This window comes from Osmerus eperlanus, unplaced genomic scaffold (genome assembly GCF_963692335.1).
Source record: "Osmerus eperlanus unplaced genomic scaffold, fOsmEpe2.1 SCAFFOLD_128, whole genome shotgun sequence".
Lineage (NCBI taxonomy): Eukaryota > Metazoa > Chordata > Actinopteri > Osmeriformes > Osmeridae > Osmerus > Osmerus eperlanus.
In genome coordinates, this window is record NW_026911030.1 from 57,454 (window position 1) to 63,009 (window position 5,556).

General features: G+C 39.2%; 1 long non-coding RNA gene across 1 annotated transcript; it reads left to right on the top strand.

Moving 5' to 3' along the window:
- The first annotated feature begins 793 nt into the window (after positions 1-793).
- On the top strand, positions 794-5,019 carry LOC134015499 (uncharacterized). Its single transcript, XR_009929129.1, has 4 exons — positions 794-2,099; positions 2,677-2,746; positions 3,416-3,483; positions 4,449-5,019. It is a non-coding gene; the product is annotated as an uncharacterized LOC134015499 (long non-coding RNA).
- Positions 5,020-5,556: the final 537 nt, after the last annotated feature.

Genomic DNA, 5,556 nt, shown 5'->3' on the forward strand with positions numbered 1-5,556 from the left:
GAAATGCATGTGAAATTACAGAAATCGTTGGTCATTGGGTTTTCTTTAAAATTGTGATTTTATGTTTTTTAAACTAATTAGTAGTATTTGTACAGACACAAAAGTAATTTATTATTGGGAATAAACAGCAGAAAGGATGCACCCATGCTTCCCCTGGCAGGACAGAAATATCTATATGGTCCAGTGCCTCTTTAATGACTTCAATGCATGTATTGTCACCAAGCCTGCCTCACGTTTAAAAAAAATAGTCAAGAGTCTAAACTTTATGTAACACCTTTTATTCCATATTACAAAAACATTGGGCCAGTATCAAAAGTGCTGTGTTGAAATTTTTAAAACAGACAATGGTCTGTTAATTACTGTGTTAACAGCTCTAAAACAAAAAAAATGCCAACATAATAGTCAATAGCCAACTGTCTTTCTATGAGTCTGTGACCTTCATGAACTTCAGGGGACTCTGGGGCTCTTGACTTCTGGATCTCTTCTAGACAAACCGATGCTACCATGCACATTATCCTCCTTGGAGATAGAGAACATACATTTATTGAGACATGGTTGAGGTGTATTTGTCTTCACAAGAATGGATGGTGGATACAAGTTCTATTCATCATTGCCCATTAAACAGAACTTTGTTATGTTTTAGTACAATATATAGTTGAGTTGTACTTGTTTACTTAGAGTTGTTTAACTGTAAATGTAAGCACCTATTGTAAGTAAGGAAAGAAACTGTTCTTATGACGTGAGGTTTTGGTCTTGATGGACCGCAGTCTTCTGTGTGTCCAGGGTGGGAGGGGTCGGCCACAATCTTCCTCGCTCGCCTCAGGGTCCTCGAGGTGTGCAGGTCCTTGAGGGTAGGCATATTGCAGCCGATCACCTTCTCAGCAGTGCAGATGATACGCTGCTGCCACTGCCAAGGACAAGAGCAGACTGCAGCGTATCATCCGATGGATGATCTGATCATAACAGATCAGTGATGGAAGAGGTGAGGATGGACTCAATGATGGCTGTGTAGAATGCACCATAGTTGTCTTTGGCAAGTTTAATTTCTTCCGCTGCCGCATGAAGTAAATCCTCTGTTGTGCTTTCTTGGTGAGGGAGCTGATGTTCAGTTCCCACTTGAGGTCCTGGGAGAGGATAGTGCCCAGGAAGCGGAAGGACTCCACAGGGTTTACTGGGGCTGTATTCTTAGTAGTCCACAAACATCTCCACTGTCTTAAGAGCATTAGCTCTTGGTTGTTCTGGCTACACAAGGTCACCAGGTTATTTTAACTACTGATAGTGGTAGGTTATCTTGCTAACACATATCCAAAAATGCACAGTGTCCAAAACACTAAGAACATTATTCTAGTTTTCTAATACTTTACCATTGTGTTGGCCGGTAGGATTTGTAACGCAAATAGGCCTAATGTCAGTTTTCTGGTCATTTCCACAAAATTATGCATAAAGTAACTCTGCGATTGGGGCCACTATAAAATGCATTCTGAGTAAAACCTTTCACTTTGGCACCAACCTTTTAGTCCAGCATATGATCTGGACAAGTCATGGGATAAAGCCCCAGTTTATAAAAAAGTAACTTATTTGTTGCACAAATTTACCCTGTAACCAACACAGAAATGTATGATATGACTTGTGCTTGGTTTGGAAAGATGTACATTTTTTCGAACATATAGGGGTACAAATGCAATAAGAAAGATGTCAGTGTGTGACCCATGGTGTGACCAAATTTATGTTGGGGGATGGGATGACTACTGCCTCAGGGCTGTCAAGGAATTTCCTAGGAGATTAGAAACAGTAAGTCTATTGTTATTAATGCTAGTAAACAGAAAACTCTGTGAAATCAACAATGAACTGTCCAATATAATAATTGGACAGTAAATTGGACAGTAAAAATATTTATCTCGGAGACAACATTGAATGTTGATTTTTGAATGAGGAAGGTTCACACATGCGCAGTGGTTGTAGCAGTAGCACTTTGCTTCTCCCAACTGTCACTGCCGCACATGGCGCGAAAACCGGAGAAGAATGGAGGTTTCAGCTGCTCCAGAAGTTATAGGATTCAGGAATTATACTGACTGAAGAAGAGACAAAGAGATTCAGAGGTAACGTTAATGTTAAGCTGATATAGTGCGTTATATGTTTTTCACAACCTTTTTTTTGTCAAAACGGAATGGACTTTTACCAAACTGAAGGCAAATTGCTAGCTGACGTTAGCATTAGCTATTTAGAGTGACTATTAGCTAACTCAGGGGTTATAGAGCTCAGCTAGCGTTAGCTATCTAATGTCAGTTAATTAAATCTGCCATTTGCAATCCTAAAATTCGGTTAACGTTATGACCTGCATGACTAATGTGTGGCTTTGTAGACCATCTCTACTATAACGTTATGTTGATTTTATTTTTTTCCTCTTACCTCAGTATAATGTTAGCTGCTAGCTAGCTAGGTCGGTAGGAAATATTTTATGAAAAACGAAGGCACTTGTTCAATGTTAGTGTTGTACATAGTTGATAAAAGCATGTTAATTCATTAGATAATTAATTGTGGAGCTGGCAAAGTGCCGCTGTACAGAGAACTGTCTAAATAGGGGTGTTTTGTTGAGTAATGTTGAGTTAGGGGAATTGTGTAGGCTAACTTAAGTTTGGTTAAGTGAAGCCCTCGTGTGTTTTTCTGTTGCTGCAGATTTACATTTTCTCACACTCTACATTGTCACCTGGAGTCAGCTCTGTAACCGTGGCCCCAAGTTTTTGTGGTGAGTATTACATGAAATTGCAATTGCCATTATTGTTGTGTGGACTGTTTATGTCAAGACCGTTGATGGAGGTTCTTTCTGTCACAGACATTCACTTGCATGTATTTCAAAACACAAAACCTAAGGCGATGAAAAACAATCTGATCTCGGTAATCATTAGTTTTAGCAACGTTTTAACATGGGAGTGAACTAGTGTTGCACAGTAAACCTGTACTAAAAAGAGACACTTACATTGCTTCAGTGTTCCTGTGCATACATGGGAGACTCTGACAGAACGCTATCTCTGTAGCATTCCATCCAGTCCAGAACCCGGGGTCCTGAAGTCTCGACTTTTACGATACTCAAACGATGCGATGTTAATATACCTCTCTGATCTAACGAGTCTGACTAGCTGTCGTGACCTCTCAGGTGGGATTTGGCTACGATGGAGAGATGGTTGTTCTGCTAAGTTCTCCTGTCTCTGCACAGGAACTGCAGTGATCGTTAAGGAGCCTAATGACGAATCATGGTCAGAATTATGTTGTCCCATGCTACACCCCTTCACCAAGTTTCATACAAATCGGGCTGGTAGTTTTTGCTTAATCCTGTTCACACACAAACAAACCGACATTCAAACACTCACACGGGAGAAATTGCTTGCATGATACTTGTGTTTTTCTGTTGCTGCAGATTTACATTTTCTCACACTACATTGTCACCTGGAGTCAGCTCTGTAACCGTGGGCCCAAGTTTTTGTGGTGAGTACTACATGAAATTGCAATTGCCATTATTGTTGTGTGGACTGTTTATGTCAAGACCGTTGATGGAGGTTCTTTCTGTCACAGACATTCACTTGCATGTATTTCAAAACACAAAACCTACGGCGATGAAAAACAATCTGATCTCGGTAATCATGAGTTTTAGCAACGTTTTAACATGGGAGTGAACTAGTGTTGCACAGTAAACCTGTACTAAAAAGAGACACTTACATTGCTTCAGTGTTCCTGTGCATACATAGGAGACTCTGACAGAACGCCATCTCTGTAGGATTCCATCCAGTCCAGACCCGGGGTCCTGAAGTCTCGACTTTTACGATACTCAAACGATGCGATGTTAATATACCTCTCTGATCTAACGAGTCTGGCTAACTGTCGTGACCTCTCAGGTGGGCTATGGCTGCGATGGAGAGGTGGAGAGATGGTTGTTCTGCTCAGTTCTCCTGTCTCTGCACAGGAACTGCAGCTCTTTTGCACTGATCGTTAAGGAGCCTAATGACGAATCATGGTCAGAATTATGTTGTCCCATGCTACACCCCTTCACCAAGTTTCATACAAATCGGGCTGGTAGTTTTTCGTAATCCTGTTCACACACATACAGACCGACATTCAAACACAGAAGGAAGACTGCCAATGGAAACTAGCCTTTTGGATATAATTGGGTGCATTTACATTTTAATGTTCATGAATGTACACTGTCCCTCTTGATCAAATAAATTGAATTGAAAAAATTGAAGAGAAAACATTACCTTTCATCCTGCAGCGGCTTTGCCTGGGTCGGAGGTCATAAACAGTGGGGCATCGGATCTATTTACGTTTTTTTTAAAACTATTTTCGGATATGGTTTGTCCTTAATGGAAGGTAGAAATTATTAACCGGTTGTTTTCAAGCCAAGTGAAAAGATGCTGAACATATCATTAAAGAATTGTATCTTTTCTTTTGACCAGGAAATGGCTGAGACCGATTTCCTCAGTGCCATGGAGAGAACGACAGTGGGGATCTATGTTGTGAAAGACACTGCCAGCAGTGAACCCTCTGATGTCAGGATAGTCCTCGAAGGTGTGATGGTGCTTCAAGATCTTGAGAATGTAGCACTTGCTTCTGCAATGTTGTTTGGGCTCTTATGCCTTGAACATGCAGCACCCTACAAAGCTCCGCTACACCTTTGAGGCATTTCAAAAGATCATCATGGAGCCTCAGCATCAGACACTTAATAATATGAGCCTGTCAGCTGCAAAAACAGAACTTTTAGTGACACTAACTGACCATGCACAGTTGCCCTATATAACGTTGCAGCCCGGTTCACAGCAATCTTGCTCAATGCTGGACCAATTTTCATGAATTAACCACTAGATAGCCTAAATTTATATTGATTGGCTGTAAATGTAGCTGTTTTTTAAGTATGCTTGTTTTTCCACTGTCCAATTAACATTTTTATATCTATAATTTCTTTAAATTGACTGATTAATACTGTAAATGTGCTGACATTCCTTTTTGATTAAAAGTACATATTCAGTATTTATACATTGTTGTAGTTTTTTTTTTGTTGGCACAACCACAATTCTACAGGGAATCACTGTTGGTACACAGGGCATTTTCATAAATTAACTACTAGAAAGCCTACATTTACATTGATTGGCCGTAAATGTAGCTATCTTTATGTACTAAGCTTGTTTTTCCACTGTCCAATGAACATTTTTATATCTATAAATTCTTTAAATTGACTGAGTAATACCGTAAATTTACAGACATTTGTCTTGGGGTTTATGTATTTCTTGCGTTTTTATACATTTCTTCTTAGTCATTATACAAAAACAAAAAAAAAATCATAAGAAATTACTGTAAATAGACAGGAATGTTTCATTTAGCAACAAACAAATGCCCTAAAATTACGGAGATTAACCTTAAAGTTAGTTGTTTTTAAATGTATTTTAACATAGTATTTTTGTTTTTCTGCGGTTTAATTAACATTTAAGAACAGTACTAAACTGTAATTTAATTCATTTTGGCTGTAGACCATGCACTGTATTTTTACAGCTTATTACATGTAATTTT